General features: G+C 38.1%; 1 non-coding gene across 1 annotated transcript; it reads right to left on the minus strand.

The window, feature by feature from the left end:
- Positions 1–11,864: 11,864 nt before the first annotated feature.
- TRNAR-CCU (transfer RNA arginine (anticodon CCU)) lies at positions 11,865–11,937 on the minus strand. The gene has a single exon. It is a non-coding gene; the product is annotated as a tRNA-Arg (tRNA).
- Between the last annotated feature and the right edge of the window lie 11,746 nt (positions 11,938–23,683).

Below are 23,683 nucleotides of genomic sequence, written 5' to 3' on the forward strand. Positions count from 1 at the left end.
GTTACTCTTGTAAACCTTCTGTGTTCAGATATCATCTTGCCTCGCAACAGTTAAATAAACGTCTTTGTTTGTATTCCCAAAGACACACATGTCAAGCTCCTCAGAACTGTCTCACAATGCACTATTCTCAGCACTAAGATAGTGCTATAGATTTTCAGTGCTGTGAATATCAGCTGATGAGTGAAATGCCAATCACTCTTTCCTGCAGACATACCCAACCCCTGAGGGTGATTTGCTTGAAGGTCCCCTACCCATCATCTCTTAGTTTTGGGAAGGGAATCACAGGGCAAGTAGAGAGTAATTTCTCTTGTATCATGAGTGTTTTATTCTCTGAAAAAGAAGTAATTTTAGAAATAACTCTCTGTTTCTCCACAGCTCCCCTTCAGTCATACATTGCATATCCTGAGTTGACGAGTTATCCAGTGTTGTTTCAGAAAAATTTCAGTTCCATCTTTGTAAGCCTGGGGTCGGGGGGGAATCTGTACCTGACTGCTTTTGTTGATCAACCTCTTTTGAATATAGTCCTTAATTGCCAATTAGAGGGCAACTGGAAAATTTCACTCTGCATTCTATTATAGCAGCTATTATTATTATCAGCAGGAACAGTGGCTGCTTTGTTCACACCAAACAGGTAGCTTTCTGTTTTTCTCCTTTATGGCCATTGTATAATGTATAGTTTCTGGATGGTGGCATTTGGGGGCATAAATGCTGTAACTTTCTCCTACACAGATTTCCAATCGAGGCTCCATTACAATCATTTTATGGTTTTAAAAATAGCTCCATATCTTCAAGTTCTTGTTTCCTGTTTCAGAAAGAGTTATTGGTCTTCCTCAATCTGAGAAAAATACATTTGAAGAACAGAATAGAGCCTGTTCCTCAGAGGCTTGTTCTCTATAGGATTACTGTGTGGAAGACCAACCAAAGCTTGTGCCATCTTTTTGTGAATCCTGGTCATGTCTCTCTTTAGACTTCACCTTCTGATATTCGCTCTCTAATTCTCAGTTTAATGAATTATTTTATAGGAAAACCCAATCCAACAAAATCCTCAGTAAGCTGGAAAAGCTTCATTTTTAGGAGGTGAAATATCATGCTGTATTGCCCAGTGTGCTGTTTTAATCATGGCTCATACTATTCTGTTTTAGTTAAATACAGCTGTGGGTATCTCTTAATTAGTACATGGAAAGGACTGATGGTGATGTCTTTTGAATAGGTCTCTGGTAAGTAAGGGCTTCCTAGATTATGAACCTGTCAATGCAGAAGACATGAAAGTTGTGGGTTTGATCCCTGAGTCAAGAAGATGCCCTAGAGGAGGGCATGGCAACCCACTCCAGTATTCTTCCCTGGAGAATCCCATTGACAGAAGAACCTGGAGGGCTACACTCCATAGGGTAATAAAGAGTTGGACACAACTTAAGCGACTTAGCATGCACACACACTGGTAAGTAAACTAAGTTGAATCTGCCTGAGGTCAAGCAGAACATTAGGATGCTCTTGGTAAGCTATCTGTTCCCCTTTAACTCAAGCTATGTTTAACTCAAGCTATCTGTTCCCCTTTAACTCAACATTCTATTAAGTTCAAAACAGAGATAAACTAAATTTTAAGTAATTTGAAATTGGATACTTTATTACTTATGTTTATTATTCACATATAAGATACCCTCTCTTCATAATTTTCAGACTTTCCCCCAAAACTGCACTTGTCTAGGAAATTAGGAGAAAAGTAGAACTTACTGAAGATTCTGTAAGTGAGGTGGAGGTGAGTCCCCTTGGCCCAGCACCAAGCTCTTTAGTAGTATCCATTTCCACTGCACCAGTGGCTATTGTCTCTGTTTTCTGTCTCTTGCTAAGGTATTCTAGCTCTCGACTACTTTTTTGACATCTCTTTCTGACTTCCCACAGGCTTTTGGGTTTCTCTGCCAGGGTCATTTCACTCTGCCCCAGCTGTGTTATTTTCTGTTCCTCATCTATTCCTTAAAACTGTTTCCAAGAGTGGCAAATACCTTTGCTTTTGAAATTATCATGTATACCCACTAAAAGAAAGGTTACTAGGATGCTTCCTCCCCAGCAGCAGTAGTTTATAACAAACGATGAATAATTTCTTCCTGTTCTATGCCAATGTTCAAAACAAGAGCTTTATTATATCTACTGAATGCAAGATAAAGCAATTTATAATTTGCTATTTGTTTGGATTATGTGAAGTAACCCATGTTAACTGGCTCCATATTTTCTATTTGTTTCACTAAGTTCAGCATCCCTTGTAGATCAATATATCCGCAAATTGCCAGATGGCTGGCCCGTTAACAGGTTTCCAAGTGACCCTGATCCTGGGCTCTACCAAGCCTATTCATCCATACACAATACTAAGAGCAAATAAACCTAAACTGAGAGTTAAGTTCTACAGGATTTTTTTTGTTTCAATTTTCTGTTGTAGTAAAATATATAACATAAGATTTGCAACTTTAAACATTATTAAAGTATAGTTCAGTGGTATAAAATACATGCATAATATTGTGAAACCATTGCCAACATCCATCTTCAAAAATCTTTTCATCTTGAAAAACTGAGGCTCTGTGTCCTCTAAACAGTAACTCCCTTCCCCCCCCTGACTCCAACTTAATAGCCACAATTATAATTTTCATCTCCATAATTTTGACTACTTTAAGTGCCTCATATATATGGAATCATACAATATTTGTTTTTTTGTGACTGACTTATTTCACTTAGCAAAATATCATTGTTTCATGCATGTTGTAATATATTGCAGAGTTTATCACATAAAACTGAATAATATTCCATTGTATGTACACACATTTTGTTTATCCATTCACCTGTCCATGGTTACTTAGGGAGCCTCCACATTTTAGCTATTGTGAATAATGCTACTCTGAAAATGGGCATACAATTTTTCTTTTATGATCTTCCTTTCAATTATTTAGGGTATATGCCAGAAGTGGATTTGCTGGATTATATAGTAATTCTATTTTTAGGAATTACCATAGTTTTCCGTAATGACTATACCATTTTACATTTTCACTAGCAATACACAAGGGTCCTAAATTCTCCAAATTCTCACCAACAACTTGTTTTCTTTTCTTTACTTGAATAGTAGCCTCCTAATTGGTGTGAGCCGGTGTCTCATTGTAGCTTTGATTTGCATTTCACTTATGATTACCGATATTGAGCATCTTTTCATGTGAATATTGGACATTTGCATGTATTCTGTGGAGAAATATCCACTCAAGTTCTTTGCCTATTTTTGAATCAGGTCTTGTATATTTTTGTTGCTGAGTTTTAGGAGTTCTCTATATATTCTGGATGTATGTATAAGATATAAAATTTTCAAATATTTTCTCCAATTCTATGGGTTACTTTTTTATTCTATTGATAGTGTTGCTGGTATACACATGTGTTAATATTCATGAAGTCCAATTTTTTTTTTTAATTGTGTTACCTACATTTTTAGAGTCTTATCCAAGAAATTATTGCCAAATTCAATGACATGAAGTTTTTGTCCTAGGTTTACTTCTGAGAGATTTATGATTTTAGATGTTATAGGTAGGCCTTTCATCCATTTTGAATTAATTTTTGTGTATAGTGTTAGGCAAAAGTCCCACTTCATCATTTTGCATGTGGTTATCCAGTTGTCCCAGAATAATTCATTGAAAAGACTGTCTTCTCATTGAATGGCTTTTGTCCATTCACTGATGGACATTCACTGGCAGTTCATTGACTGATCTTGTCACTCTTGTCAAAAACATTTAGCTGCATTTATGTGGGTTTGCCTTCATTTCCATTTTACTGGTCTGTATGTCTGGGGTTATTTTTGTTTGTCTGTTTGCTTGCTTGTTTTTTGTTTATTTGTTTCTTTGTTTCAACTTTAACATGCTATTTTGATTACTACAGGTTTATTTTAAGGCTTGAAATCAGAAATTAAGTCCTGCCTGTTTGTTATTTCTCAAAACTGCTTTGGCTATTCAAGGTCCCTTGAGATTCCATATGAATTTTAGGATGGATTTTTCTATTTATGCAAACAACATCATTGGGATTTTGATAGAGTTGGCATTGAGTCTGTAGGTTACTTTGGATTGTATGGACATTTTGACAGCATTGTCTTCCAATCCATGAACATAGGATGTGTTTCCTTATAACTCCCTTCATTTCCTTAGAGAATGTATCAAAGTTTTTATTGTGCAAGTCTTCCACTTTCTGAGTTAGGAATAAGTATTTTATTCTTTTTGAGGATACTGTATTTTTATTTTTTTAGCTGGGAATACCCTAATTTCTCCCTCCTCATTTTTGAAAGATAGTTGTGCCAGGCATAGAATTCTTCTTGACAGGACTTTTCTATTTTCAACACTTTGAATATTTGGGCCCACTACCTTCTGGCTTTCAATGTCTCTGATGAGAAATCTGATGATTTTCTTTTTGGGCATCAGGTCAGTCAGTTCAGTCTCTCAGTTGCGTTTGACTCTTTGGGACCTCATGCACCACAGCACGCCAGGCCTCCCTGTCCATCACCAACTCCCAGAGTCCACCCAAACCCATGTCCATCGAGTTGATGATGACACCCAACCACCTCATCTGCTGTTGTCCCCTTCTCCTCCTGCCCTCAATCTTTCTCAGCATCAGGGTCTTTTCAAATGAGTCAGTTCTTCACATCAGGTGGCCAAAGTGTTGGAGCTTCAGCTTCAACATCAGTCCTTCCAATGAACACCCAGGACTGATCTCCTTTAGGATGGACTGTTTGGATCTCCTTGCAGTCCAAGGGACTCTCTCAAGAGTCTTCTCCAACACCATAGTTCAAAAGCATCAATTCTTTGGCGCTCAGCTTTCTTTATAGTCCAGCTCTCACATCCATACATAACCACTGGGAAAACCATAGCCTTAACTAGACGGACCTTTGTTGGCAAAGTAATGTCTCTGCTTTTTAATATTCTGTCTAGGTTGGTCATAACTTTCCTTCCAAGGAGTAAGCATCTTTTAATTTCATGGCTGCAATCACCATCTGCAGTGATTTCGGAGCCCCTCCAAAAAATTCAGCCACTGTTTCCACTGTTTCCCCATCTATTTGCCATGAACTGATGGGACCAGATGCCACGATCTTAGTTTTCTGAATGTTGAGCTTTATGCCAACTTTTTCACTCTCCTCTTTCACTTTCATCAAGAGGCTCTTTTGTTCTTCTTCACTTTCTCTCATAAGGATGGTGTCATCTGCATATCTGAGATTATTGATATTTCTCCTGGCAATCTTGATTTCAGCTTGTGCTTCCTCCAGCCCAGCGTTTCTCATGATGTATTCTGCATATAAGTTAAATAAGCAGGGTGACAATAGACAGCCTTGATGTACTCCCTTTCCTACTTGGAACCGGTCTGTTGTTCCATGTCCAGTTCTAACTGTTGCTTCCTGACCTGCATACAGGTTTCTCAAGAGGCAGGTCAGGTGGTCTGGTATGCCCAACTCTTTCAGAATTTTCCACAGTTTATTGTGATCCACACAGTCAAAGGCTTTGGCATAGTCAATAAAACAGAGGTAGATGTTTTTCTGGAACTGTCTTGCTTTTGGGCATCACTTGTGTGCTTTGACTCACTTCTTCCTTGTTGCTTTCAAGCTCCTGTCTTTCGCTTTTGAAAGTTTGATTATAACGTAACTTGTTGTGGTCTCTGAGTTCATTCCACTTGGAATTTGCTGAGCATTTTGGATGTTAAAGTTCATGTATTTCCATGTTTGTATTCATGTATGTTATCATATTCATTTGGGAAGTGTTTAGCTATTATTTTTAAAATATCCTCTCTGCCATTTATTTATTTTTTTCTTTTGTTTTGGACTACCACAATGTCTATATTTGTCCATTTGATTGAGTCCCACAACTTCCTTATGAAAGGTTGCTGCTATGAGCTGTGAATGACACCAGGATTTGTGGCCTCCAGAAGAGAGGTATTTGATCTGGGACCAGAGATGAGGCTTGATCACTCAGAACTTTTTGTGTAGCAAAGTTTTATTAAGTATAAAAGAGATAGTGAAAGCTTCTGATATAGACATCAGAAGGGGACAGAAGAGTGCCCCCTTACTAGCTTTTATCAAGGAGCTATATACCTTCTAGCAAGAACAGAAATGCCTCAAAACTGAGAGAGAGTTGCACTAGGCTGATCACCCACAACATGCATTTTGAGATAACATTGGCACAAGGTGAGTCATCCCCAGCCATAAAATAATTTACATGAATCTTGAAGAAAGGAGGATTTCCAAGCAAATACATAGTTCATTTACCTATCTTAAGAAATACATTTTCATGAGAAAAACACATTGTTAGCTCAAGGTTTGAGATAAAGTTAAGTTCAGGCAGAACCAGGTGTAGCCATGACAACACCGGATTAGAAGAGAAAAGAAAAAAAGCCATCTACCACTTGCAGTTTATTTCCTCCTGCCCCTTGGGGACCTCTGACCTCCCTACTAAGGCTGTTAACACTCTCACTTATGCTTTTTTTCTTTTCTTAATTTCTGTTTACTGTTCTCTACAGTTGATATTTTCCATTAACTTATTTTCAGGTCTACTGATTCTTTCTCCTGTCTGTTCAAATCTGCCTTTGAACTCCTTTAGTAAACTTTTCATTTCAGTTATCGTACTTTTCAGGTCCAAAATTTATTTTTTGTTTCTTTTAAGGTTTTCTATGTCTTAATAGATGTTTTTGTCTTGTTTATACATTATTGTATTGACTTTAATCACATTTTTCTTTAGTTCTTTGAGTACCTTTAAGAATTTGTTTTCATCTTTGTCTATAAGATTTGTTACATAAGATTTTTTCAGGGAAAGTTTCTTTTGATTTAAATTTTTTTTTTTTTTGAATGGTCTGTCTGTACTTTCCTGTTTCTTTGTAAACTTTGTGATTTTTGTTGTTTTGTTGTTGAAAGTTAGACATTTAATGCTAATAATGTGGTAACTCTGGAAATCAGATTTTCCCCTTCCCTGGGGTTTACTGGATTTTGTGATTGCTTTGCTTATTTTTAAAATTATTTCAGGCTATTTCTATCTGAGGATAAGCCTGAGATTCAACTTAAGATCCTCTCAGGTCTTTACCAGAGCTTTTCCTGGGCACACATGGTTGATATTTCCCCACACATAAAGTTGTTTTTAAATGTACTAGCCTTTAATTTTTTTTTTTTTTTAATTTCTACAAAGGGGAAAAAGAGAAAACTGAAAGGAGATAAAAGAGTGCCAGTCCTTTAAATTCTTTGGAAGTGGCTTCAGCCTGAGGAAGAAGATTTTGCAACACTGGGGGTTGATGCAAATACAGTGACTGCCCACCTCTTGTCTGCACCTCTGTGATCAGAAGCAGGAACCAGCAATCAGAGGACAGATGCCCAGTATTTGTAGGACAGCATCGTTTTTGCCCATCCTTTTGGCTTCTGCTTCAGGGATACTTGTATGGCTGCTTGACACATGGTTGGGGTATCAGATAGGTTGCTGCTAGTAAACTAGGAGCTAAAATTGTCAGAATTAAGCCACAACTTGCTGTCTAAGTCTTCACCTGGAAGTTGCAAGCCTTCCATAAACTCTAGAGTTCCAAAATGGTTACATCAGATAGATTTTTCCATTGCAACTTTTATCCAGGTGAAGAGATGGATCTTGGTGTTTTTTACTTCCCTATCAATCTGTGACTCTAAGAACTACAGAATTTTTAGAACAGTATTCAAGCATGGTGTTTGGTTTAAGCCTTTTATGTTTACCACATTTACTTGGTTTTTAGCCTTGGTTTTTTATCTGCTGCTGCTGCTGCTGCTGCTAAGTCGCGTCAGTCGTGTCCGACTCTGTGCGACCCCATAGACAGCAGCCTACCAAGCTCCTCTGTCCCTGGGATTCTCCAGGCAAGAACACTGGTGTGGGTTGTCATTTCCTTCTCCAATGCATGAAAGGGAAAAGTGAAGGTGTTGTTGTTCAGTCGTGTCTGGCTCTTAGCGACCCCATGGACTGCAGCCTACCAGACTCCCTCGTCCATGAGATTTTCCAGGCAAGAGCAATGGGGTGGGTTGCCAGTGCCTTCTCCTGATTTTATATCACTTAATCCCAAAGTTGCTCTTCAGATTTCAGGAAATAATTTAGCATCCTGGTTTGGGTCTTCACAATTCCCTGAGCCATTCGGTATAGAACGGTAATAAAGTCCATGAGAGCAGAAATCCTAGACTGGAATCATAGGTCAGCCACCTTCCAACTTTGTAATGTAGACAGATTCATCTGGCATCTCAGAGTTTTATTCTTCTCATTCATAAAACTGAGTTAGCTTACAGAGGTTTGTTGTAGAGATTAAATTAGAAAAGCAGTTAAATGGCTTTAGCCTAGGATAACAAACATGAAAAACTTCATTGCATACTATTTGAAAGTATAATTTCATCAGTTGCATTGTATGGCAATGTCTGACTATTTTCATCTCTAGCAAGTGCCTAAACTTTCCTAGCACTGAGAAGACACTCATTGAGGCATCAGCGCTGCTGGAATCCCATATGAGAACTCACCATCTCATATGACAATGTGCACACTCGGCAGTTAACTCCCAGTATGTGATTACTTGTAGACTCAAGGCATTATTCTCCTCCTCATTAAAATAAGATCAGATTGATGTCTGTTGTTACTAGCCTAAAATTTCCACTTAACACAGCGTTCACTATATCAAGGTAAAATTATGTTTGAAAGGATTGACTTCATGTAAGGAAAACCAGGTGTCTTTCTTCTAATAGTAACTCCTGAATATGGGCCTTTTAACAATAACAAAAATGAGCTAAAGGCATAGTTTTCATAAACAATACGCTCTTTAGAAGGTTTCTATGAGAACAGATGTATTTGAAGAGAGAAAGCTGTTCTTATTCATTTCTGACGCCATGTAAATATGTCACTCTCAACTTGTGCACTTGGATTCAATTTCCGAGAAGCGTTTTGTTCTTTTTTATCGGTTACATAAAAATGAAGGACTTTTATTTATGCCTAGTTTAAATAAAGAGAACATGAAGGTGGCAGATTGCCAAGGACAGAATGTTTTTGGAGGAGATGCCACTTAACAGTGAGGGGCTGACCAAGAGAGGCAGGTGCCACCATGGAGAGTGAACCACAAGCTCAGTTCTAAGTGGTTCACTTTTTATCTGAATAAAAATAAAAATATGTCATGCTGTCAGGGACTCTCTGGGCTCTGAGCATTGGGAGTAAGATGAGCTTGGATGCAACCTACCAAGTGCTCTTGAAGCCTCTCTTTACTGGAGTGCTTTGGGCACACACAACTCTCTTCTGACTTAGAGCCTTGATCTTTCAGCTGAGTCCTCTGTCTCCTTTTCCCTCCAGCATAACCTCTATGTTTCTCACTGCTGTATATGGCTGCTGAAATAATGTCAGAGCCAATGTGCTTTTCTTCTCCTTTTTTTTTTCAGGCAAGGCTTTATCAGGGCTCCTGCTGTAGCAGGAGAGAGCAAGAACAAGTATATTAGGTTCCCTTACTTGCTTTCTCCTTAAGGGGGTGCAAGGTGGTTCTTCATATGAGTTGAGGGTAGGGCTATGTCCAAGGGTTGGATCAGAGGACTGGTTTAGGTGTTTTGCCCACCGCTTTGTGCCGCTGTGTGCAGGGAGCATGCACAGTACCCTGCTTTTGCTCCCAACCCCATGATTTTGCTCCAGGTGCTTCAGAAATGGGAGCAGGATTTTTTAGCCTCTTTGTATCTTTTGTCCAGATTCTCAATTATCCCACTTCTAAACTGTATAAGCTTGGATGAGTCAACACTCTAAGCTTAACTTTTCTACATCAGTAAAATGGGCATAATAATAGTGACCAACTCATGTTAAAATACTTTAAGTATTTTGCCTCTCTTTCTTTACTATATTCAGGTCTAGTAAGGACCTGAGAAGATCTGAAGTTTACTTAGACTCAATGCATTAAAATACTTACAAGCTTCATTCACTGAAATCATTGAACTAATGGTATTTCTGATCACAAGCAATATGACACTTGCCACAGTCCAAGTGCAGAGTAAAAGCCTCTGCTGGGTGCTGTGCTGTTGGGAAAAATCACACAGACATTCTCAGTGGCTTCACTTCAAAGCTGTAGTACAAGTCAAAATGGGCACTCAATACTATCATGATACCCTCTGTGTTTTTCTAGAGGGATCATTTTTCACCCTGGGAATAAATTTCATATAACATCTATCTCCATAATATTTCCAAACCATTCCTTCTACCTCCTGTTTCAAGTATGAAGTTGGTCAAATGACATTAGGATAAAAAGATATCAATAAAGACAAACTACACCATTTTCCTCTCATCAACTGGTAGTTTCACTCTATTCAGCTTTACATTCTTAATCTGAATACAAAGGAAGAATTGTTCCTTCCCCTACCAAAGGTCAGTTCCCATATATCTAGGACCAGTATCTCATCCTCTCTATTTGGATATACTTCTTCTGAAGCATAAGCATCCATATTTCTGTCAAATCATTTCCATTAGCACATAGACACATGCTGGCAAATTCCATGTTTAAAATGAAAAATAAAGAATTCTCTCTTTTCTTCATTTATGTTTGGCTATTTATATAATTGTCTGCCTCAAATTCACAGAAATAGTCTCAAGTGTGATTTATCTTTGCACTCTCCACTTCCTATTCAACCCACTCTAGTAGGCTTCTTCCTCTACCATCCCATACATTCCTTTAAGTGCTAAATATATAGAACAAATCTACACTAGGCTTGGGGGTTGCAATAGTGAGTCAGAGAGACAGTAATTCCCTCTTCACACCACCTACATTGTGTAGCACTAAAAAGGATAAAAAACAAGTAACCACAGTAATTATAGAAGATACTAATGGGAAAGAAACAGATAATCAATATGGATAATAATTGAGGTTCATCTGGGTAAACCCGAAGGGCCTATGAGAAAAACTTGTGTATCCTCATGACAAAGAAAAGTGAGACTCTTGGGTTAGATTCTAGGTGTTCTTGGAAGATACAGATAGAACAGACACTAGACAGTGTGGGTCTTTCCAAAAGTAAGGAATATTCATTTCACAGTTTAATGATGAATAGGACTTAGTCAAGCATTGAGGAAAGAGCATTCAAGTTAGAGCAAAGGAGCATATGTTAAAGTCTGGTGCAGGAAAGAGTTTGAGCTTTTTCAGAACTGAAAGAAAATCTATAAGCATGGAGTGTGGTGAACAAGGTGGGGAAGAACCCAAGCTGGACATGGAGGGTGTATAAGCACCAGAACCTGAAAAATCCAGAAGGCCACTGTCAGTAGTTTGGAAATTTATGCCTACACAAGGATAATGAATAAAGGTTATGCAGTAATTAATGGCATTTTTGTTGTTTTTGCAGACAATCTTGAAATACTGCATATGTGAAAAGGAAGAGGCCAACTAGCAGATTATTCTGCTGGGCCTGGAGGAGGACAGTGGTGGTCTAGCTAGTAATTAATCTTCTCTAGAAATTATAATCTTAGCTAGCTGGGCACCCTAAAGGCCTCATCCCAGATAGCGTATTTTGGTGCCTGAGATTTTCTGATAATAGAAACAAAAGCCCAAGTCTATTGTTTTATTATTTCTGGATTTTGTGGCTCTATAAGATTGTGAGTTTTACTCATTTTATTGAATTTCCAAAATATTTAGTTATGGTACTAGCTGTTCTTAGCTATAATTTCACAAATAAAACTTATAACAACTTCATGGAATTGGAGGCCCTGAAAGCCTGTTGACTTATCCAACATCTCATATTCATTAGTAGATCCTATATTTTCCTTTTAAAAAATATTTATTATTATTATTTATTTTTTGCAGTACCAGGCATCACATACAAGATCTTTCAGTTGTGGCAATGTTTAGTTGCAGCATGTGAGGTCTAGTTCCCTGACCAGGGATTGAACCTGGGCCCCCTGCATTAGGAGTACAGAGACATAGCCACTGGACCATCAGGGAAGTCCCAAGATCCTATCTTTTTAGAAAAGTTCTCTCTAACTTTTGGGTAATAAGGAAGTGGTAGACTAGCCTTAAAATAAAGATGTTACTTGAGTATCACATGATGTAATTGTTTTTCTCACTGTATTCAAGTTTGCTTCTCTTTTCACCTTCAGGGGACCTCTAATCTTGAGTCCAGTGAGAGGATTCATGTCTGGAATATCATATCATTGACTTTCTTTCCTAACTGCTTCCTATTCTATTGGAAGAATTAAGAGAGATAAAGTAATGGAATAAGATGATTTAGTATTTTATGTGTGTGTGTGTGTGTGTGTGTGTGTGTGTGTGTGTGTGTGTGTGCGCGTGCGTGCACACCTGTAGCCCACCAGGCTCCTCCATCCATGAAATTTTCCAGGCAAGAATACTAGAGCAGGTTGCCATTTCCAGCTCCAGGGGATCTCCCGACCCAGGGGTCAAACCTGGGTCTCTGGTCTCTGGTGTCTCCTTCATTGGCAGGTGGATTCTTTACCACTGTGTCACCTGGGATAATACATATATGTGTACATACATATATATTATAACCTCTGGACAATTATGAGAAATTGAAACATAGGGTCTATGATCAGAACAAGATACAGTATTTGGATGGTGAAATGAATCAAGACAATTCTGTAGAAAGTGACAGTGGAAAACTGAAATTTTATCAAATCAAATCTTTCCTTCATGATGGCATATGGATAAGTTCCACCTTAAATTTCTCTCTACTGTCCCAAAAGACAACATAGTCTTTTTATTGCCTAAAATGAAAGAATTCACTCTAGGGAAACTTCAAATGCTTTTAAATAAATAATCCTTTACATGTTTAGCATCATATTCCTCCATGATAGGAAAAGGAGTGCTCTTTTAGTGTGAGTAAGGCTGTAGGAAACAGGTCATGCTTTTTCAACATTTCTGAAGGAGAGAGGTTGGAAGAGTTAGTGTCATCAGAGTATGTTCTGTTGTTATAAAGTGGGATCCACATGCAGAGATAGATGATTGATTGACTTGTAAACATGTGGGTACTTTTATTAGATCATGAAAACAGGAGTCACAGGCCAACTCACTGTATCATTTTTTATTAAGAGTGAAACTGCCAAAGGAGGAGGGGATAGGAAGATTTAACAAAAGCTGTTTCTAAAATGAAGGAAATGTTAAAATCAAGCTAATTAAATTGTATCTTAAACCCACTGTTTTGTCTATGTCTGCCTCATTCTCTGCATGTCCTGTAGAATGCCTGTTGTCTATCCCTGATAACCTGGGAAACTTTGCTCAACATGTGGTATTTATCCTGGAAACCCAGGAAAATCCAAATTCCTTCATATACCAGTATTCTGAAAACTGAAACTCAAAGAAGGGAATTGACATGCTCAGAGCATCATTTTCCTTACCCAGAGCATTCATTCCTAAGGTTGTCATAAAAAATTGCCACAAACTTGGTATCTTAACAGGAATTTATTCTCCAGTTTGGAGGCTAGGAGCTTAAAACTGAGATATGGGAAGGGCCACCTTCAGAAAACTCCAGAAAAGATTCCTTCCTGGTTTGTTTCAGCTTCTGGTCTCTGCTGACACTCCTTGGCTTGTAGCATACTTCTAATCTCTGCCTCTATCTTCTGTGAAATGAAAATATCCCCTGCCATATTAATAAGAAAGAAATGTCACAGCCATCAGCGATTTCTGGCCTCCAACTGTGAATGAGAGCTCCCAAACAGTGATCCTGCTGCCCTCCCTGTGGTGATTACAGAGGAGCTGGGGGAATGCCAAGGGCAAGGTGACCAAGGAAACAGGACTGACCCCAGATACTGTGGTGCATTTGAAGGAAATGAATTCAGTGAGCCCAGGGGCTTGCATCTTCCCACACATAGAATGCTAAATTCCTTAGTGTGATACTTGATCTTTGTTGTTCAGACTGCCTGCTCCCTTTGTTTCAAACTTCTATATAGCCTGACTTCCACTCCTGCCTCCTTGGAGCAGTTTTCTCAAAACTACTGAGATGCTGTCTTTCAGGCTTGGAGTTCTAAACATACCCATCAAATAAAATAACTCTCCAGTTCAGGTTGTGAATATACTTCTTAGTCGACACTTCACATGGCCTCCTTACCTGTATCTCTGTGTCTACTTCACTTCGTATAAGGACACCCTTCTTTGAGCTTACCTGATGGCTTAGACAGTAAAGAATCTGCCTGCAGTGCAGGAGACTCGGGTTCAATCCCTGAATCAGGAAGATCCCTTGGAGAAGGGAATGGCTACCTACTTCAGTATTCTGGCCTGGAGAACTCATGGACAGAGGAGCCTGTGGTCTACAGTCCATGGGATCTCAAAGAGTCGAACACTACTAATGCTTTCTTTTTCTTTATTTTTTCATTGGATTTTAAAGGCTATCCTAAATCAAAAGTGAATTCATCTCAAGATACTTAACTAATTTATCTGCAAAGACCCTATTTCCAAATAAGGTCATAATCTTATGTTCTGACATGTGTTTTGGCAGGGACATAATTTAAATTGCAATATCTATAAATGGAACTGTCAATGCCTAACTTGGATCATTATCATGACTGAATAACTTTCATGCAAAATATTTGGTACATTTTAGGTGATAAATTTTCTTTTGTTTTTTTTTTTTTAGTGGTACCTGTATAATTATCTTTATTCCTGACCAAGATTGGTCTGAATATTCTCATTTTCTTTCTTTTTAATTAATTTTTATTGCAGTATAGTTGCTTTACAATGCTGTGTAAGTTTCTACTGTACAGCAAAATGAATCAATTGTGCATATACATATATCTCCTCTCTTTTAGATTTCCTTTCCATTCAGGTTACCATGATCATTAAGCAGAGTTCCCTGTGCTATACAGTATGTTCTCATTAGTTATCTATTTTATACATAGTAACAATAGTATATATGTGTCAATTCCAATTTCTCAATTGCTCCCACCAGCCCTTTTCCTCCTTGGTATTCATACACTTATTCTCTCCATCTGTGTCTTCATTTCTACTTTGCAAATAAGCTCATCTATGCCATTTTTCTAGATTCCAGTTATATACATTAATATACACTATTTATTTTTCTCTTTCTGCTTACTTAACTCTGTATGACACTTTCTAGGTCCATCCACATCTTAACAAATGACCCAATTTTGTTCCTTAAATATATTTTCAAGGTCTACTCTGTTTCAGGAGTTGAGTATACAAGGAAGTTGCAATATACAAATAGGAATGATTATTACCTTATCTAGTAGGCTGTATGTTATAAATGCTTCCCAGAAGCATGGACATTGTGCAGAAGAGGGAGTGGTAGCTTTTGGAAGAACATGGTATTTTAAGTGAGTGGTAATCTAAACTAGAAAGCAGCTCTGGGATGGATTTAATTGGCTCCAAGGTGAGGTTTTATCAACCATGCTATTCTCTCTCCAACATTGAAAAGATAAGGGGAAATAAACTTATTCTTTGAAATGAAATCCCTGATAGCTCAGTTGGTAAAGAATCTACCCGCAATGCAGGAGACCTGGGTTCAATCCCTGGGTTGAGAAGATCCACTGGAGAAGGGAAAGGCTACCCACTCCAGCATTCTAGCCTGGAGAATTCCATGGACTGTATAGTCCGTGGGGTTGCAAAGAGTCAGACATGACTGAGCAACTTTAACTTCCACTTTGAAATGAGTACAGGTTAAAGAAAATGAGCACTACATGAAAACAAAATTTTAAAGAATTTTGAGCATCCTACCTCGCTCATGACATTCAATATTCATGACATTCAAGTATTCATTCAATAAATAATGAATACTTATTGGAAATCAGTTTCAAAATATATATTCAAGAAATATTTAAGAGCTTGTATTTTTTGACCAATTAACTCCTTACTTGAGGATAATATAACTGTGGAAATCATACTTGATTTTTTAAACCTTTTTACACAAAGATATTCATTTATTCATTCTGGAAATGTTTTTAGTATTGAAATGGGGAAACAATGTAATGCACAACAGTGGGGTGTTAGTAAAAAAAAATGTCATATACCCCTCAATTGAATACTGTGTGCATACAGTATTGTGAAATAATGTGTATTTCAAAAGAGTGCAAAAAAAAAAAACCTTTGATAATATGTATCAGATTGAATTTTCCTGGAAACAGACTCTGAGTTAAGGATTTGTCCAAGTTGTTTGTCTGAGAAATGATTATAGGAAATACAGCAAAAGGAGCAAAGAACTGAAATAAATAGACAAGGAGATAAGCCACTAAAAAAATATAGTTTGTAAACAGTTTGTCAGTATAGGAAACTGGGGTTCAGTCCTACTAGAGACTTCATGAGACACACAGGATGTGCTTCAATGTTGTTCCATCCAAGAGACCAGGAAACTGGTGTCTTTATCTGCCCTTGGCTCTGTCATTGGTAGAGGACTGTTCCCAGAGACAGTATCTCTACAGCACTTGTGGCTCATTGGGTGCATGACATATGTTCTAGAGGTTATAGACAGACTCAGGACATAAGAATTACAGGTGTCATCAGTGGAAAGTTTCTGGGCTTGGTGCACACAAAACAATGATGACTGGCAGCATCTTCTACATTATATGAAAAAAAAAATGTTGTGTTCAAATTCTAATAAGAGTTTTTTAAAAACTTCACTAGTAACATAACTTTTCTTGTACCAGAACACTTAAATATAAGAACATTTATGTGAACATGTCTTATAAATAACCGCAGTAATAATAATTATTATTGTGAGTGTGGTTATTCACTATGCACTTACTATCCAGGAATTATTATAATTTCTGTTTGGTAGTAGCAGAGCCACTCTTCAATATTAAGCAACCTGGAATCCAGAAGGTAATTTTAACAAACATGTTATACTAGATAATCCTTCTATCATGTAAGTAATACAAATTTCCACTAATTAAAAAATAATAAAGAGAAGCAACAAGAGTGCATATATAGCTCAATGAATGATACCCATATAATGAAACAATAAAAAAATATGTTATAAAGTACAAAATTTGTTTGTGTGGTGGAGGTTATGGAGACTTTTCTTCCTTTCTTCCTTTCTGATTAATTAAAAGGTCATCTGTTTGTTTATGAAAAAAAAATGTAGACCTTTTTAAACTGGTGATGAGGAGTCATGAAATAGTTCTTGAAGATCTGAAAATACTGAGTTCTGATTCTGCTGTTGAGAAACATTTGCAGTGTTTAGACTTTATCAATAGTCAAAAGACAGAGACAGACAAGAGAAATGTTGGAGTTTTTGGGTGCTGTGTTTTTTGAGGTCATTTGCCATTATAAGAAAGATTGATTCTGGCTCACAGGCAGTTATAATCACACTGTCCAACATCAAAATAGTCCTTCCTTCCTGCTCTGCCCCCAGCACCCCATTGATCCTGGACCTCTCTGGGTGGTCTTAGACTCCTCCCAGCATCTGCTCAGGCTCTGAGCCACTCCAATCCTCACTTGGCTTCCATGGGCCACATTAAATCCAAATTAAGAATTCCTTTAGGCAGAACTTTTTGAAAGAGTTGAAGCCAAAATAAAAGTTAATGAATTCCAGCAAAGACAAAAGACCTCTAGATAGATGTTTTGCCCTTTTTATTCATTGAACTCATGCAGTTTTTATTTTCTCAATTTTCTCTTTGTAAAACTCTATTCCACCAATGTTTTCAAAATTAATTTTGACCTTCCAGCAACATTTTAATTTCACATGCCCCAGTAGATTCTCTTTGTTCAACAACTTATTCTGTATGTTCATTATTCTTTTCAGAAAACAGCATTATCTTGCTCAACGTAAGTATTCATTACATGCCTAATTGCACAGAGAGCTGCACATAGAGGCATTAGCCAGGTAGAAGGAAAGCAGTGCTGGTCTGTAGGGGAACAGACCTGGGCTCAGGAATGACCCTGTTATTTTGCACTGCATCACTCCAGCATGGGACTGATTCAGCTGGAGTTCTGCACTCACTGGAAGCTTGGTGAGTCACCTGCCTGAATCTCATTTTCATGGATCTATAAGAGTGAAAGAGGAGAGTGAGAAAGTTGGCTTAAAGCTCAACATTCAGAAAACAAAGGTCATGGCATCTGGTCCCATCACTTCATGGGAAATAGATGGGGAAACAATGGAAACAGTGGCTGACTTAATTTTTGGGGACTCCAAGATCACTGCAGATGGTGACTGCAGCCATGAAATTAAAAGATGCTTACTCCTTGGAAGAAAAGCTATGACTAATCTAGACAACATATTAAAAAGCAGAGACATTACTTTGCCAACAAAGATCCATCTAGTCAAAGCTATGGTTTTTCCAGTAGTCTTATATGAATATGAGAGCTGGATCATAAAGAAGCCACCGTAGAATTGATGCTTTTGAACTGTGGTGTTGGAGAAGACTTTGAGAGTCCCTTGGAGTGCAAGGAGATCCAACCAGTCCATCCTAAAGGAAATCAGTCCTGAATATTCATTGGGAGGACTGAAGCTGACACACTTCAATTCTTTGGCCACCTGATGCGAAGAGCTGACTCATTTGTAAAGGCCCTGATGCTGGGAAAGATTGAAGACAGGAGGAGAAGGGGATGACAGAGGATGAGATGGTTGGATGGCATCACTGACCTAATGGACCTGAGTTTGAGCAAGCTCTGGGAGTTGATGACGGACAGGGAGGACTGGCATGCTGCAGTCCATGGGTCACAAAGAATCAGATATTACCGAGTTACTGAGCTGAAGTGAACTGACAAATATTAAAATATTCAATTGGTTACCTTGTATGAATCTCATGAATGAATTAATCTCAGGTTTTTAGTCATTTTTTAGCATGCACCTTATCTATACCTAATCAGAATTAAATATTTATTTTGTGGCTCTATGCTGAGTGCTATAGATGTGCAGTGAACAAGGCATATGTGTAGTAACAAACTGTACCTTACCTATCATTGATTAGTCCCTAGAGGTAGGAGGGTGTATGTATTGCTTTCCCTGTTCCTCCTCTCAGATAGGACCCCTGTTCCATTAAATGCTTCATGATCTTTTGCAGAATACCTTGTAGCTACAGCTTGGCTTGCCACCCAGTCCTACCCAGTGAGTCTTGAGAAGTAGTCAACATATTGAGCTTCTGGGTAAAAGGATTCTCTGTCAATGTTGAACTTAACCTCACCTTGAGATCCTGAAAAACAGTGATGGTTAGAGAAATCCCTCACGTAGTCTGGGACACAAGTCACTGGAAATACCCACCCTTCCCCATATGACAGATGACTCAGAATGTCCCCCTGTCTACCCATAACAAAGTGAGACACAGGCTCCCCAAATCCCATTCCTTGCCTGCCAAGTGTTTAGCTAAGCAGCTGCTTCAATCCACTGACCAATTGGGCAACCACATTCAATTTCTTATCTTTTTCCATTTGCTTACCCTTTCCTATAAAGAAAACCCCTTTTCGGCCTGACCCTTAACGATACTTGTACATCTTACAGTGTAAGCGTCTCCCCTATGGAGATATTCCCCTCTCCTTAGTGCTGTCATCTTTTTGAATATAGTCTCCAGTTACCTAGGTCCAAATTTGTTTCTTATTTTTCATCTCCTTAAGAAAAAACAGATGTATTAAAGAAAAGCCGCCTTTCCTTTCTTGCTGGATTTTGTGTTTCTATGCTGGAGGTCTGGAATTTGCTTTGGTCATCTTGACCCATGAATAAACCCTGCAACTCTATTTCCTCTGAACCTCTTGTTATAATAGATAATAACTTCTTTATGACTTAAGCCAATGAGACCAGGAAACTGCGAGAAAGCTATCCTCATGAGTACCTGTAACCAAACGGCTGAGTCGTGGTTTCAATACTCCAACTGAGCGGAATTTTGAATGTTGGGTTTATTTCTGGAGTTGCTATAGAGACATTATAGGGATGAGGAAAGATAATGGATTTTAATGACTTGTTGAGTATCTAAAGCGAAAGAAGCAGAATCATTTTAGGGGATTATGAATATCCTATAATATAGCAGAACAGGTTATAATTTTATTTTTTATCTTCTCCAAGTTTATGCCTTTGACAGGTAAGTTCACTATACATCAGTGAGAATCTAATATGAGTCTCTGGGGTCATATGCCATGATGCTTGGTTCTGAAGATGCAGAGGCAACAAAGACACAGTCTTTACCCTCAAGGGGCTCATGGTTTATTAGGAGAGTTAAAATTCATAAACAATAATAAATCAATGTGAAAACTGCATTAGCAAATGTGCACAATTGCACAATTTATTGGGGGATAAATGAACTCTGTCATTTCATAATAAAGCCTTGTAATAATGAGGTGTATGAAAAACACCAATAGTTTTCCAGGCAGATGAGGATGAGATGGCCATTCCCAAAAAAAGAAATGACATCTACCAAATTCATGGATTACAAGTGTGAGAGGACTGACCTGGCCAAATCATACCGTCCTTGTGGGTCTCACTCGTAGTCTGTATCCCAGACTGCAGATGGTGGTTGTTAAACGGGGCTCCTGGGAACTCCAGTGATTCTGTGAGTTTATCAGGCATCACCCTGTGAGGCCTGTGACTTATGTGACCTGCGGAGGGTTCTGGCGAACAAACAAAATCCAGTTTTCTCATTTTATTAGCTTTGTGACGTTGGGTAAGTATGCTAACCTCTCTGTGGCTCAGTTTCTACACGTGTATAATGGGGAAAATGATAGTAAATCTATCATTGGGTTGTTGTAAAGATATTCAATAAATTGCATAATATATAAAAAGTTCTTAGAACAAACCCTAGCATATAGTGCCATGTATTACCTGGTAATATTATGAAGATAAAATTTTAACCACAAGGTCACAATTTTGCCAGATTTTTAATCTACCTATATTTGTAACAGTAGGAAGATGTCATGTCCCCTGAAATTTTTTTCCTTTTTATTTTAAAAAATTTATTTTGTTAAAATATGATTGATTTATGACATTGTATTAATTTCTGCAGTACAACAAAATGATTCAGTTATACATAGTAAACATATATATATATGCATTCTTTTTCATAATCTTTTCCATTATGCTTTATCACAGGATTTTGAATGTAATTCATGCCTGAATCTTGTTTACAGAAAAACTTCAGCCTTCCTCAAGTTCCAAAGAGCAAATTTAATAAAAAAAATGAGAAAATGTAGAAGCAAAGGAAAACAGTCAAGCAAGACAAAATAATAGCTTAGCCAAAATACAAAAGTCCAAGGCCTTTTAATTCCCCTTCAAGTTATGCATGCGTGCTCCATCATGCTTGACTATTTGCAGCTCCATGAATGTAACTCTCCATGCTGCTCATTCATGGGATTTTCCAGGCAAGAATACTGGAGTGGGTTGCCCTTTACTTCTCCAAGAGATCTTCTTGATCCAGGAATTGAACCCTTGTCTCTTGCATTGGCAAGTGGATTCTTTACCACTGGGCCACTTGGGCTTCACCTTTGCTCCTCAACGACTATAGATAATAGTCACATCCTTTGAGTTTTTTTGCATATACTGAAACCCCCACCAGGTGGAAGAAGTTGCCTGCATGCTGACCAGAAGCATGTACACCCTAGCTGGCTTATAACCAGAAGGCTGCTGATACTGACTCCTGATTACCTCATAATCAACCAATCAGAAGAATGTCCCTGAGCTTATCACATACCCGCCCAACCCTCTGTGTCACTTTATCTTCTAAGACTTTCACTGAAAGCCATTAGGAAGTTGGGTCTTTTGAGCATTAGTTGCCTGCATGTCTTGCTTGGCATCCTGTAATACAGGCTTCACTTTCCATTACCACAAACCAGTGTCAGTAGATTTGATTTAGTATGCCCAGATGAGCAGATCCAAGTTTGATTTGATAATAATAGCTTCAGATTGTATTTAATATATCTTTTGAAGAAATGTTTGAGATCCAGGGGTGAATTACATTCAATATCCTGTGATAATGGAAAATATCCTTTCCCATAATGGAAAAGATTATGAAAAAGAATGTGTGTATATATATATATATATATATATATGCATGTATAACTGAATCATTTTGTTGTACTGCAGAAATTAATACAATGTCATAAATCAATCATATTTTAATAAAATAAGTTTTTAAAAATAAAAAGGAAAAAAATTCAGGGGACATGGCATCATCCTACTGTTACAAATATAGGTAGATTAAAAATCTGGCAAAATTGTGACCTTGTGTTTAAAATGTTATCATCATAATATTATCAGATAATACATGGCACTATATGCTAGGGTTTGTTCTAAGAACTTTATATATATTATGCAATTTATTGAATATCTTTACAATAACCCAATGATAGATTTATTATCATTTTCCCCATTATACATGTGTAGAAACTGAGCCACAGAGAATTTGGCATACTTACCCAATGTCACAAACCTAATAAAATGGGAGAACTGGAGATAACTCTAGGTTAATTCTTGCAACAATTGTTTGTGAAGTGTTGTTAGTCACTCAGTCATGTCTGACTCTTTGTGATCCCATGGACTATAGCCTGCAAGCCTTCCCTGCCCACGGGATTCTCCAGACAAGAATACTAGAGTGAGTTGCCATTTTCCCCTCTAGGGGGTCTTCCCCTCTCAGGAATCAAATCCACAGCTCTTGCACTGGCAGGTCGATTCTTTACCATCTGAGCCACCAGGGTAGCCAGCCCATTGGTGAATGTCTACTGTGGCCCAGACACAGTGCTCAGGATAGAACAGCAACAAAACTAGCAAATAATTCTGCCTTCATGGACTTCCATTTGAAAAGAGAAACTCAAAAATTAAAAATATATTATATATAGGAATAAAATAAATTATATTAAATACTCTGATGAAACTAACAACGCAAAACTTTGGGAAAAAATATTGTGAGCAACAGTTTAATGCCAAATAGGATTGATAGGCAAGGTCTTGATGAGTAGGTGATACCTAGGAAAAATGTAAAGCAGGTAAAAGAGTGAATTAGCAGATTGCTGGGAGACAGACACTGTGTAGCTGAGGAGCTGAAAGGGAACCAAGGAATTAAAAGAGGAATGAGCAAGAAGAAGAGAATCAAGAAGAGTCTTTTGCCCCAAGATGAGGAACTGGACTGATTGGAGTATTGTTGGCAATTTGAACTTGAAATCATGGGAGGGTGGGCTTCCCTGGTGGCTCAGATGGTAAAGAATCCACCAGAAATGCAGGAGACCCAGGTTCGATCCCTGGGTCAGGGAGATCCCCTGGAGAAGGAACTGGCTACCCATTCCAGTATTCTTGCCTAGAAAATCCCATGGACAGAGGAGCCTGGCTGGCTACCCATTCATGGGGTCACAGAGAGTTGTACATGACTGAGTAAGTAACACTTTCACTTTGTATCAGTGATGGGACCACCAGTCTATGAGTGGAAAGTTGCACCCACAAAGGCCAAGATGAAAGTTACTCAACAGTCTATGGGGGAATATAATGGCGGTTCATATTGGAGCGGCAGCAGAAATGGTAGGCTTTTTAATATACTTGAAAAGGGCTACATGGAAAGAGAGGCTGTGACAGACTGTATCCAATGAAGTCATTTGTAATTAATGTCTTTGGCAATCCCATTACTGAGAAATTATTTTGTGGGTTCCTGAGTATCTGGGCAAGAAAGTGTTTACAGTTACAGAAGGCGGCTCTGTCTCTTATTCCAAACACAGGTGCATCCAATGGTTTTCTTGTCGTTAGACAGTAATCCTTGGTTATTCCCTTCCATAAATTGTTCCCTTGTCTCTATCATAAAATAGAATCTGACCCTGAGTA

This window comes from Giraffa tippelskirchi, chromosome 3 (genome assembly GCF_054371585.1).
Source record: "Giraffa tippelskirchi isolate mGirTip1 chromosome 3, T2T-mGirTip1v1.2.pri, whole genome shotgun sequence".
Classification (NCBI taxonomy): Eukaryota; Metazoa; Chordata; class Mammalia; order Artiodactyla; family Giraffidae; genus Giraffa; species Giraffa tippelskirchi.